Genomic DNA, 14,028 nt, shown 5'->3' with positions numbered 1-14,028 from the left:
ATGGCCGGGGCGGCGGCGGACCGGTGGTGGGGAGTGTTTTCGGGGCGGGTGGGGCGGCGCACCTCCGGCCACGGGCGGCGGGGGGCTATTGTTTGGCCGGTGGTGGCTGGCGGCTCAGGGGGGGTGGAGGTTGAAGATGAACCGCAGACCCTTGATTTCGTATCCAACGGCTGCAAAATCGACTGAACATAGATGGAAAAGTCAGTCGACTGACGTGTAGCCTCACCTTGCTAGTGCGTTCAGTTTCGACAGCCAAATTCAGTTTCGACAGCAAAATTCAGTTTGGACAGTTAGGTTCAGTTTCGACAGTTAAGTTTAGTTTCGACAGTTAAGTTCAGAGATGAGCGGCTGATGTATTTTACATCTAGCACTTTGTGGTTATGTATTTTACGTCATGTATTGGAGATGCTATTAGAATTCCACTCAGGTTAACATTGTTCGTTGTCTCTCTTGTCCTGCTGCAACCTCGGCATTATACAACTCACAGGAGCTGCTCCAACGACGAAACCCTCCATCACAGCGGAGCAGTACCTCGGGCTCCATCCCCAGACGCCTAAGATCTTCTTCCCCTCCTCCGACAGCAAAGTCAGCCGGAGCATCCTCACCGGCCAACCCAATCACGCTGAGATCGACATGGCTTTGCCAAAGAGGTTGTACACTTGTTGCATCTCTTTTTTACTCTACATGTTATATATATTGTCCACTGAGCACTCGTAGTAACGGGAAATACGATTATTTTATCCTACTATATGACAAGCAGTGAGGTACCAGGCAACTTAGCTATCCGTGATGGACTCTCTTGAACGCCATCATTATTTATCTCTGCGCGTTTGAGCTGTGCATTTGTCGATGGGCCTGGGAGTTGAGCTAGTATGGCAGTGGCCTGGGTACAAAGTAATAGAAGTAGCACAAAAACATTTTTGTAGTGTAGGATTTTCCTTGCTCAAGCCTGCCTACTAGAATAGCCAGTGCTTGAAAGGAAAAGTGAATGAAAAACATAGGAATTGGAAAGTTTCCTATGGTACTACTTTTCATGAATTTGGTGCAAAGGAATGGAGCAAAGGAAAGTTGTAGGATTTGTTCCTTTAGTATCTCCTTGAAAGAAAAACTGTAGGAATTCTAATTTCCACTTCTCCTCCTTTTCATATTCCTATTCATCAAGCACAAGACTAAGAGATAGTAGCATAATAGCATTATAACCGTACATTTTCTTGTGGTTTGACTTAATCTCACCATGCTTTTTTGCATCCTATGATCTTCCAATTGTTGTGAATCAAACACCCAGATTGGCAGAAATCCTGTGTTTTTAAATTCTCTGTTTTGCACGTGCATTCCTATCCTATTCCTGCTATTTCCTATCCCTGCATTGTTAGAATCCTCAAATTCAAACAAGCCCTTACTCAATTACTTCTGTTACAGATATGTGTCAAAGAAAACCTTCTGTGGTTTGTCCTGCTCCTGCGGCGCTGTGTTCCACCCCAGCTCAGCTGCTCCAATGACGGAAGGGTTCACCACAGCAGGGATCCACTCTCCAGACTGTCTTTCGCCGCCTCAGATCTTCTTCCCCGCCCCCGGCAGCCACGACAACTGCATTACCATCATCAACTGAGTAGATGACCTTGAGGACTACACGGGTCCGCAAGAGAGGTTGCACCCTTCCGTGTCTGCTTACATTATGTGTCGCTTAATATGATGACATGCTACATTATCGTTGTGTTCACCTATTAGACTCCGAGTTAGGTCCAAACTAATGCTGAAACTTGAGTTTTTAAATTGTTGTGGGGTACATATTGGGGAAGCAATCAGTACTATCTGTCTACTATCTGGTTAATCTCCGGTGTCTACTATGAGTTTCATGTTGGGTGCAAACAAACATTAAAGGAGCCATTATCTGTATTTTTTAACTAAAGCTATTATCTGTCTGCTATCATTGGTTTTGGGTCTATCCACAGTTTGCTACCATCACTCTTGATTTGTGCATGCACTCCTTACATAATCTCACTATGTTTTATTCCTATGCATGCCAGTTATTGTACACAATGGAACTGATCATGTAGAGCAAAAGAGACGAGCCTTGCCTGGCAATAAAATTTCATGCATACCTTGTTCCATGGTGGGCGCAAAGGTAGCCCCCCTCCACCCATTTCGGATCGTAATCAAGAGGAAGATAACTGTTCTGAGGGGGATTCCGAAGGAGAAGACCACTCCTATTTACCCCATGAGGTCTTCGCTCTAACTTGGCATGCTGATGTTGGTAATATCATGCATATGGTGCCTTGCATTGCTTACTGTATACATTAAAGATGTCATCTGCTTAGTTTAGACATGCTTTGTGTCAATGCCATCTGTTTTGTTTCTTTATCGTATATGTGAATCATGCAATGCCATGTTCTCTAGCCAGGCATCATATATGTGAATTTTGCAATGCCACCCTGGTTAGCCAGTCATCTTATATGTGAATTATATCGTGCCATCATTTTTTTATTATGTGTTAAATTTGTCAACAATTTTAGTACATTCAATTACTATTCCTGTGAATTAGCCATTCGGCACGGTCATGGAAAAATCTGGAGTGGAAACAAGGTCTTCAGAGCAGACAATGCTATCTGACGAAGCGCATGTCTTGCTGGTTATCGATAGCTCCTCAGAGGAGGATTCAGAGACAGATGACCAATCATATTTCCCCCCTGAGGTGCATGCCCTAACTTGGCAGGGTTATGTTACTCATATCGTGCGTATGGTATCTTGCATTGCTATGTCATTTGCTTAGTTTAGACATGTTTTGTGTGAATGCCACCTATTTAGTGTCTAATTACCATATATGTGAATTATGCAATGCCATCTTGTTGCAAGACATTATATATGTGAATTATGCAATGTTATCTTGTTGCAAGGCATTATGTATGTGAATTATGCAATGCCATGTTGTTTAGGCAAGCGTCATATATGTGAATTATATCATGCCGTCCTTTTTTTGTATTTCTCATTGCTTTTGTCGACAATGTTTGTATATTCAACTGCTCTTCCTGTGCATCAGCCATTTGAATTGGTGATGGAGAAATCTTGAGTGAAAACAAGGTCTTCAAAGCAGACAATGCTACCCGCTGAAGCAGATATCTTGCTGGTTACAGATAGCTCTTCAGAGGAGGATTCAGAGGCAGATGACCAGTCCTATTATCCCCCTGAGGTGTATGCTCAAACTTGGCCGGGTTATATTACTCATATAATGCATATGTTGTATTGCAATGCTTATTTTTTACATCATATACACAATATTGAATGCCATCTCCTTAGTTGACACATCATATATGCAATTGCCCTCTGCTCACTTCCTTAGTATATAAATCATATATTTGAATTATGTCATGCCATGATGTTTACACAGACAACATGTATCTGAATTATGGCATGCCAACCCATTTTCCAAAGACATAATATAGTTATATCATCTCATCCTGTTTACATAGTCATCATATTTTAAATTATGTCATTCTATCCGTGAATTATATCATGCCGTCATGTTTCCATTGACGACATGTTTGTGATTTATGGCATGCCAACCACTTTAATAGACACATTGTGTAGTTATATCATGTCATCCTGTTTACATAGTCATCATATTTTGAAGTATGTCATTTTATCCTGTTTAGTTAGCCATCATACATGTGAAATTGTGTCATGCTATCCTGTTTAATTAGCCATCATATATGTGAAATTATGTCCTGCTATTCTGTTTGCTTAGACAACATAAATGTGAATTATTTCATGCCCTGTTTTCTTCCCTACTATCCATTGCACCTGTCTATCTTACAATGTCTGTACATTCAATTACTTTTCTTGTTTATCAGCCATTTCAATTGGAGGGAGTGATGGCAGTATCTGTGGGAGTAAAAACACGGTCTTCAAAAAAGATCGTGCTACCTGTCGATGCAGATAGAACCACGGTTGTACTTGCCCAAGAATCAGCCCCACCACACATAACCCACACTCATGCAGATTGTATCCCTATCCAGTTGGACAGAGAACCAGCTACACCCCTTCTAACCCCAACCCCAGTAGATAGACACCCAGTTCCCGTTGACACAACACTGTCTCCACCACAGAGCACCCAAACACGAGCAGTTAGTAAGGCAACTACAGTGCCCAAATCACGAGGACCACCACTCCAAACCCGAAGTCAACGCTTAAAGCAGAAGAAGAATTGTTCTCAGGTCAGGTTCTATAGCTATGGTTCATACTACTTTGCTCTTGCATCACTGTATTTACTGATACCAACCAATTTCAAATTTGAAGGATGCAATTGAAACTCCAATGGCGCAACAGGTATGTTTTAAACCTGTTTCTTCAACGTGTTTGGCTGTTTGCTGTTGTAACTTGCTCTATGTTGATTTCAGTTTCAATTGAATAAACAGTTATGTTCTCATTCCATGCACATTACACCCTCCATTCCTAAATATAAGTCTTTGTAGAGATTTCACTATGAACCACATACAGATGTATATAGATGCATTTTAAGTGTAGATTCATCCATTTTGTTTCGTATGTAGTCCGCCTAGTGGAATCTCTACAAAGACTTATATTTAGGAATGGATGGAGTACAAGTGTTGTTATTGTTGTGTAGTTTCCCACACTTATATTCTGTGTATGCTGCTTTGTCTTAAATAGATATGATTCGAACTGTATCTATCTTGATTTGGCAACATAAACTAGAATGATATAGACCATACAGTTACCATACTACATAGATATATGTTTGTTTCATGCTATTATCCTATCCACCTTACTACTGAACTGGTTTACCAAAATGAGTTTCATATACTACATTGTAAACCTGAGATGTGTTTGTTTGTTTCCCTTTTAGAACACGGATAAAATATTGGAGAAGAGTACCCTGTTATGTAATGGTAAAGGAAGTAATGCAGATAAGGTTCAAGATAGTGAGACATCCCTGTTGGTCTCCAAGAGAGCTGATAAAAACTATATTGAGGACACTGAGACAACCCCAAAGTCCTGTCTTGATGTAGTGTTCGAGTTGCTGGCTACCACTGTTGGCACCAGCTCTTTGAACTCGTTGCCTGAATCAGTTCGACTTCTTGAGTCTCAACTTCAAGTTGAAAGAGATCGATCAGATGTTATGCGATAGGAAGCCGAAGGACTGAGGAAGTCCCTGCAGAATTCAGATGCATACTTTCTAGTGCAAGAGCAGGCGCTGGAGGACTTAAGCGCCAAACAAGAGAAAGTTAATAAGCTTGCTAAGCATCTTGCCAGCATTATGGGTACCCAGGATATTGTTTCTTGAGCTCTTATGAAGTGGTTTCAGTTCTGGACTTGTTTTGCTGTGGCGTTTATATGCTGCTGTGTTCCCTATATTTGCACTGGTGGCGAACTTTGATGCCCAGTGGATGTAATATGTGTAATAGCCATGAAAGCCTAGTGTAAGTTGCTTGCTTATTTATTTCCTTGTTGTCTTGTTTATTTGTTTGCTTGTAGTTAGTGCAGTTCTTTTTCTGCGGTTTGCTAGTGGCTACAACAACCAATTTTTTAAAACTAGGCCACAATAACCATGGGCTAATATTTACTGTAGTGACACTGCACCTACGGGCCGTATAAACAGTGGGCCTTCCATGGGCTGTATAAATAGTGGGCCTTCCACGGGCCGTAGAAACAATGGGCCTTCTACGGGCCGCAGAAACAATGGTCCTTCTACGGGCCGTATCATCAATTGGCCTTATACGGGCAGTATGATCGATTGACCAAACATGGGCCAATAACAGACCGCATTATGGCCGTAAACGGGCTAGTGTTGGAATCATCCGTTCATGGGCCGACCATAATGGGCCATCGTTAATAGGCCGTATTTCATGACGCTATGAAAACGGCCCAACGTGTTGACGGACCACAAACGGGCCAACTGTAACCACAGGCTGAATTTGGCCCATAAGCAGAAAATGACAGTAACGGGCCATAAGTAAACGAATGTTGGAAATGAGCCCAAGAATAAAAGGGCTCTGAGAAGGCCGAAAGATAACATGGGCTGGAAACGGCCCAACGGAATAACGGGCCCTTAATGGGTATAAAGTGATACACTGTTCATTAGGGGCCAGTTTCACCACGGGCCGTTAATGGGTGTAAAGTAATACACTATTCATTACGGGCCAATTTCACCACGGGCCGTTAATAGGCCAAGAGTTACATAGGGCCTCATATGGGCCGAAAGACGTCATGGGCCATACATGGGCCAGAAGTGAAAACGGGCTGGAATCATATTGGGTGGCCTAGATGACGCTACTAGGCCTAATTCGGATAGGGCATAATGGGCCTTGGGTTAGCGGGCTGTAAATGGGCTATATGCGAACATGCTGTTAACAAGCTTTACATGGGCCGGCCCGCCACCTTTTGACCAAGTCAAATGGGCCGGCCTTTTCACAGGAATGGGCCTCTGTTGGGCCGTGCCACATGTCGACGTATCATAGGCGCCTTCTATCCAATGAGTGGATGACATCTGTCCCAACGGTGAGCCGACACGTGTTTCCTCCAGCCAATGATGATTTTACACGTGGAAAATCCCCATTGGTCGGGGCTGTTAACGGGTTATCGGATCCAAAACCTGAACCGATAGCTTAACGGCGTTCCGTTACAGTGGATGCCACGTGTCGGTCACCCTTGACGAAAGCACTTCTGTGACGCGCAATTTATCGTCATGGAAGTGGACACTTCCGTGATGATAATTTTGGTAATGTCATGGAACACTTCTACGACAGCACAGGTATGACTATCATGATTCTGTCATAAATTTGTCAAGGATGTACATGCATGACAAAAAACGCGACCTACTGTGACAAACACGTATCATCACGGAAGTGTATTTTTTTGTAGTGGACATTTGGACTTTTATATGGTGCAAAGCAATAGTCTAATTTTGACATGAAGATTTTAATACTCAAGCATATTTACAAGCAACCACGTATTTCAAAATATCAACGCTAATGCAAGTTATCACTAGCCCATTATGCTAAATCATTGATCCATTCATGAAACACTCAAATATTAGCTACACCCAATGCTCAAATACGATCATAGTGCCCCTTAGTTGGTGCTGTATAAGAGAAGATGGAGACTCAAATTCAAAATAAAAATTGCATAAAGTAAAAGAAAGGCCCTTCACAGAGGGAAGTAGGGATTTGTAGAGGTGCCAGAGCTCAAAGCAAAAATTAAGAGATAAAAACATTTGGGGAGGCATACTTTTCCCACCAACGAAAATGACTTAGAGTTCCCAATACTTTCCATGCTAGATGCATCATGGGCGGTTCCCAAACAGAAAATAAAATTTATTCCTCTTTCTACCATACTTTCACTTTCCATGGCTAAACGTATCCATGGGTGCCCTCCATACCAACACTATGCAAGGAATTTATTATTTGACAAAATAAAGCAAATTCATTTGTTTCATTTTGGGGTTGGGCATCCCTAATACCTTTGTTGTACTCTCATGCAATGACAAGTGAATAAACACTCATCGTGAGAATAACACATCTAGCATGGAAATCACCGGCCACCCTTCACCGCCTCACGAGCCGTACGAGCACACAAAAGAGAAAATTATTTCAAAAATTAGAGATGGCACATGCAAATTTGCTTAGAACGACACAGAAATACCGCATATAGGTAGGCATCATGGACTCATATGGCAAAACATGTTTAAAGGGTTTTGGATGCACAAGTAGTGATCATACTTAGTGCAAAAATGAAGGCTAGAAAAAAGATTGAGAAGCACCCAACCAAAAAACAAAAAAATCTTGTACCCTAGCATTAATCATAAGTAACAATTGACTTCCGTTGCATAACTATTGACTTTCGTGCTTGCATAGGGAATCACAAACTTTAACACCAATATTCTTACTAAAGCACAATTACTCATCAACATGATTCACATATCACATTGTCATATCTCAAAACCATTACTAAGAACCAAGTTTATTTTGTCCAATGATCTTCATGAAAGTTTTTATTATATCCTCCTTGGATATCTATCACTTTGGGACTATTTTCATATGTTGCTTTTAATAAGCTCAAACAAATTGAAGTGAAGAACATGAGCATAATATTTCTTTCTCGCAAATAATCTAAGTGAAGCAAGATAGAATTTCTTTAAAAAAATTACTAACTCCCAAATAAATCTGAGTGAAGCATGAGAGCATTTCTTCCAAAATAACAAAGCACACCGTGCTCAAAAAGATATAAGTGAAGCACTAGAGCAATTCCATGGCTCTAAAAATTTAAGTGAAGCATAGGAGCAAGCATAGCATAATATTTGGATCTCTCAAAAAGGTGTGTCCAGCAAGGATTCAAGACTTAAAATACAAAGTAAAACAAGCAAAGACTCATAACATACAAGACGCTCCAAGCAAAACTCATAATATGTGGCGAATAAAAATATAGCTTCGAGTAAAATACCGATGGTTGTTAGAAGAAAGAGGGGATGCCACTCAGGGCATCCCCAAGTAGTTGCTTGCTACTTCTTGAAAATTATCATGGGGTGCCTCGGGCATCCCCAAGCTTAGCCTTTTCCTAATCCTAATTCTTCATCCATTGTAAGATTACCCAAAACTTGAAAACTTCAATCACACAAAACTCAACAAAACCTTCCTGAGATCCGTTAGTATAAGAAAGCAAACCACTACTATGAGTATTGTTGCAAACCCAATCATATTTTATTTTTGCATTATATCTATTGTATTCAACTTTTTTATGGCAAAAACTCTTCAAAGAAAACCATAGAATCATCAAAACAAGCACACAACGCAAAGAAAATAGAATCTGTCAAAAATAGAACAGTCTGTAGCAATCTGAATACTTCGAATACTTTTGTAACTCCAAAAGTTCTAACAAATTAGGACAACGTGAATAACTTTTTTATTAATATTTTGCAAAAAGAATCAACTCAAAAGAACTCTTCTGTTAAAAATGGGAAATATTTTCGTGAGTGCAAAAGTTTCTGTTTTTCAGCAAGATCAAATCAACTCTCACCCAAATCATCACAAAGGCATTGCTTGGCACAAACACTAATTTAAACCACAAAAACACATCTAATCAGAGGCATAATTGGGTATTTTATTAAAACAGCAAGAAAACCAAAAGGCAAAAAGATACAAGTTGGGTTACCTCCCAACGAGCGTTGTCATTTTACGCCCCTAGCTAGGCATAACATAGAGGATCTAAGTTTTTTCATATTTAGTTCTAGATCCATATGATACCTCATGATTTATTCATATGGTGGCCTAATTCTTATTCTAGGGAAGTGTTCCATACCCTTCCTTAGTGGAAATTGAAATTTAATATTGCCTTCTTTCATATCAATCTCGACACCAATAGTACGTAAAAATGGTATACCAAGTATAATTGGACAAGATGGATTTTAATCAATATCAAGAACAATAAAATCTATGGGCACATAATTCCTATTGAGGGAGTCCCGGATTAGGGGGTGTCCGGATAGCCGAACTATCACCTTTGGCCAGACTCCTGGACTATGAAGATACAAGATTGAAGACTTCGTCCCGTGTCCGAATGGGACTTTCCTTGGCGTGGAAGGCAAGCTTGGCGATACGGATATGTAGATCTCCTACCATTGTAACCGACTCTGTGTAACCCTAACTCTCTTCGGTGCCTATATAAACCGGAGGGTTTTAGTCCGTAGGACGAACAACAATCATACCATAGGCTAGCTTCTAGGGTTTAGCCTCTCTGATCTCGTGGTAGATCTACTCTTGTACTACCCATATCATCAATATTAATCAAGCAGGAGTAGGGTTTTACCTCCATCGAGAGGGCCCAAACCTGGGTAAAAACATCGTGTCCCTTGCCTCCTGTTGCCATCCGCCTACACGCACAGTTCGGGACCCCCTACCCGAGTTCCGCCGGTTTTGACACCGACATTGGTGCTTTCATTGAGAGTTTCTCTGTGTCGTCATCTTTAGGCCTGATGGCTCCTCCGATCATCAACAACGATGCGGTCCAGGGTGAGACTTTTCTCCCCGGACAGATCTTCGTATTTGGCGGCTTTGCACTGTGGGCCAATTCGCTTGGCCATCTGGAGCAGATTGAAAGCTATGCCCCTGGCCATCAGGTCAGATTTGGAAGTTTGAACTATACGGCTAACGTCCGCGGAGACTTGCTCTTCGACGAGTTCGAGCCACAGCCAAGCACGCTGCACTATCACGATGGGCATGATCTAGCTCTGCCGTCAGACAATGCCCTAGAGGCCGCACAAGTGTCCGCTCTGACCCTTAGCTCGGAGCCGACTGCGCCGATCGAGGACGGGTGGCTGGACACCGCCTCGGGGGCTACTATCTCTACAGCGATTGAGCCGAACACCAATCCCGTCCTTTGCGGAGCTCGTGACTCCAAGGTGTCGGACTCCTCTCCGGACTCCGAACCTTCCGCGCCCCTGACAATCGAATCCAATTGGGCGCCGATCATGGAGTTCACCACCGCGGACATCTTTCATCACTCGCCCTTTGGCGACATCCTAAATTCACTAAAGTCTCTCTCTCTTTATCAGGACAGCCCTGGCCGGATTATGGTCAGCAAGGTTGGGATGCGGACGACGAAGAAATTCAAAGCCCACCCACCACCCACTTCGTAGCCACTGTCGAAAGTTTAAACGACATGCTCGATTTCGACTCCGAAGACATCGACGGTATGGACGACGATGTAGGAGATAAGCATGAACTAGCACCTATAAGGCACTGGACAGCCACCTCATCTCACGATGTATACATGGTGGACACACCTAAAGGAAGCGACGACAAGGAACAACGGGATGCCACGAGGGATCATTCCCTCGAAAAGCAGTCAAAACGGCGACGTAAGCGCCACTCAAAATCCCGCCTCGACAAAGACAGCAGCCATACAGACCCAGCCATAGAGCAGGGCGAATCGATGTACGACGAACATGCCATCGAGCAACCGTCCGAACAGGATAACCTGGATAAACAAGCCGTGCTGGTCTGAAGGCCGGCGTCGTTCTGACGTCCCCAACCGGAGATACAGTTCAATACGTACTCCAGATAATGTATACGGACTCCAACAACGCAACCGAATATGAGGCCCTTCTACATGGTCTCCGGATGGCAGTCTCCATGGGCATTCAACGCCTAGAGGTACGCGGGGATTCGAACCTCGCGATAACCCAAATAAATGAAGACTTTGATGCAAAGGATCCAAAAATAGCAGCCTATCGCAACGCCGTCCTAAAAATGTCAGCTCGGTTCGAGGGGCTCGAATTTCACCATATAGCCCGGGATAACAACCAGGCAGCAGACGTATTGGCATGCATTGGCGCAAAGCGTGATGCTGTCCCTCCCAACATCTTCCTAGAGAGGCTGCTTAAGCCATCGGTACTATGGGAGGGGGAGTCCGGAAATAACAACCCGGACCCAACCGCACTGCCTGATACCGAACATTCTAACACACTTGGTGGTTCTGCCAACGAAGTAACACCCTCAGCCCACGTAATAATAGCAGTCATCGCCCCGTGGACGGAACCATTCCTAGCCTACCTAACCAGGCAGGAACTTCCCGAGGACCAAAATGAGGCCCGCTGCATAGTACGGCGATCTAAAGCCTACAAGGTCCATGAGGGAGAGCTTTATAAGAAAAGCATAACTAGAGTCCTTCAAAGGTGTATCTCCGAAGAGGAAGGGCGAAATCTTTTGGCCAAAATTCATGCTGGACTTGGCGGCACCACGCCGCAGCCTGGGCCCTTGTAGGTAAGGCCTTCCGTACAGGATTCTATTGGCCGACGGACCGGGCAGACGCTCAGGACTTAGTCCAACGATTTGTCGGTTGCCAGCTCTTCGCTAATCAAAGCCACATGCCACCCACCGCCCTCAAAACTATACCCATCACCTGGCCCTTCGCGGTCTGGGGGATTGACATGGTTGGACCCCTTAAAGGAGGAACCCACAAGCAAAAATACCTACTTGTCATGGTGGATAAATTCACCAAATGGATAGAGGCCAAACCTGTTAAATCGGCCGAATCCGGACTAGTGATAGACTTCATATCAGGTGTTGTACACCGTTACGGCATCCCCCACAGTATCATCACTGATAACGGCACGAACTTCACGGCCGACGAGGTCAAATCTGGTGCAAAAACATGGGCATCAAGCTTGACTAAGCTTCAGTCTATCACCCTCAAACTAACGGTCAAGTCGAGCGAGCAAATGGTCTAATCATGAGCGGCATCAAACCCAGACTAGTGCGGTCCCTCAAGGAATCTAACACGCACTGGGTAGAGGAGCTCGACTCCGTACTCTGGAGGCTGCGGACCACGCCGAATCGCACTACCGGATTCACACCATTCTTTATGGTATACGGCGCAGAGGCAGTTTTGCCCTGCAATATAATTCATGACTCACCTCGCGTGCGCATGTACGAAGAAAGATAAGCCGAGCTTGATCGGCAGGACAGTTTGGACGCCTTGGAGGAGGAGTGTGATGTGGCAAAAGCCCGTTCTGCATTCTATCAACAGCAGGCTCGAAGATATCAAAGCAGAGAAGTACGGGCCAAAACTTACAATGTTGGCGAGTTAGTTCTACGCCTGCCGGACAAGAAAAAGGACAAACTCAAGCCCAAATGGGAAGGTCCCTTCATCATCGACCAAGTCCTGCCCGGCGGAGCGTACCGTCTGCGAAATGCATCGGATAACCGACTCGAGCCGAACCCATGGAACGCAGCCCGTCTTCGAAGATTCTACGCCTAGCACCGGATTCTGAGTTCATCTCCTTCCTCCGTCTATATTTTATACAGTAGTTGTCTTATATTTCTCCCCTTCTCCCCCTTTTTTCTCTTACAACCTTTGAAGGCTCGTTCGCGCTTTGTTCGCATACACTTGATGCACTATCTGCGCTCATTATACCTGGGGGCTTCTTTAACAGAAGCTTATTTATACGAGCTTCATGCCCAACACATGTGTCACACTTCCGCATGTACCTTTTATTTACCATTATATGCATTGATATGACTTAAGTTTTGGCCAAGCTGGGTTGCCTGGCTCCTGTGCTTACCCCTACGTTCCTGATTGTTCGACTAGGTGGTAAAGGGAGCACCTCTGCGATTGTTACTGCCGGGTCAGCCGGATGTGTACCTCAGACTGGGTGAAGCCGAAAGCTAGCGTTCTTAAGGGAATATTCGGTCGGTGAACTAAAAGACGATTTCTTACCTATTTATTTATCTGCCCCCAGATGTTTTTCTTCTTTTTTCGCAGTCCGGACATGCACTTTAGGGCATGCCTCCCAGGGAAAGGAACCCCTAAAGGAACTATTCTCCCTGGAAGATGTTTCTTACTAACCATGTAATGTAACATAACTAGTTGGGCACTTGTCTGATAAAGAACTAATGACCCCTACGCCTGGTCTCCACGCATGCCCCGGTTCTTATATAACCGCGAGGGTATTCGGACACGCTCCAGACTATTGGGTCCCAAGGTTGAAGCGAAAAGGTCCGCTATGACAAACGATCTACAATCCGGCTAGAAGGCATTTTACATGTCATCTTAAATTACATAGTCAATTCGACTGATTGTATTCCTCTTCAATGCCATCTAATAGGCTGTCTAGTTTACAGTCCTGCTAGGAATACTTTGCGGCCACCTCTACTTGGCCGTACACTAAGCTCACAGGGATCTCCTTCCCATCGGGCCCCACAGGTCCGACCTCGGCCATGTGGTTTGGGTCAGCCTTCGTGTACCGCGTCTTCACCATGGCCCAGGCCTCCCTAGCGCCTTGACGGCAGGCCGATATCTTCCATAAGCGGAAGCGCCACCACGCTCCCTGAAGCCTCTCTGCAAGCTCTCCAAGGCCTTCGGGCAGGGAGACAGATGGCCACAAGGCCTAGGCGACGCCTTTCATCACCTGCCGAACTCGTTCGTGCAGCTGCAAGAGCTCGGGAAGAAGGTCACCCGTAGAACCGGGCATTTCCTCTGTAGGACAGCCTGTGAGCATACCTACAGACATACCTCTGT

Source organism: Triticum dicoccoides, chromosome 2B (genome assembly GCF_002162155.2).
Source record: "Triticum dicoccoides isolate Atlit2015 ecotype Zavitan chromosome 2B, WEW_v2.0, whole genome shotgun sequence".
NCBI classification, from domain to species: domain Eukaryota; kingdom Viridiplantae; phylum Streptophyta; class Magnoliopsida; order Poales; family Poaceae; genus Triticum; species Triticum dicoccoides.
This window is presented reverse-complemented; position numbering follows the sequence as displayed.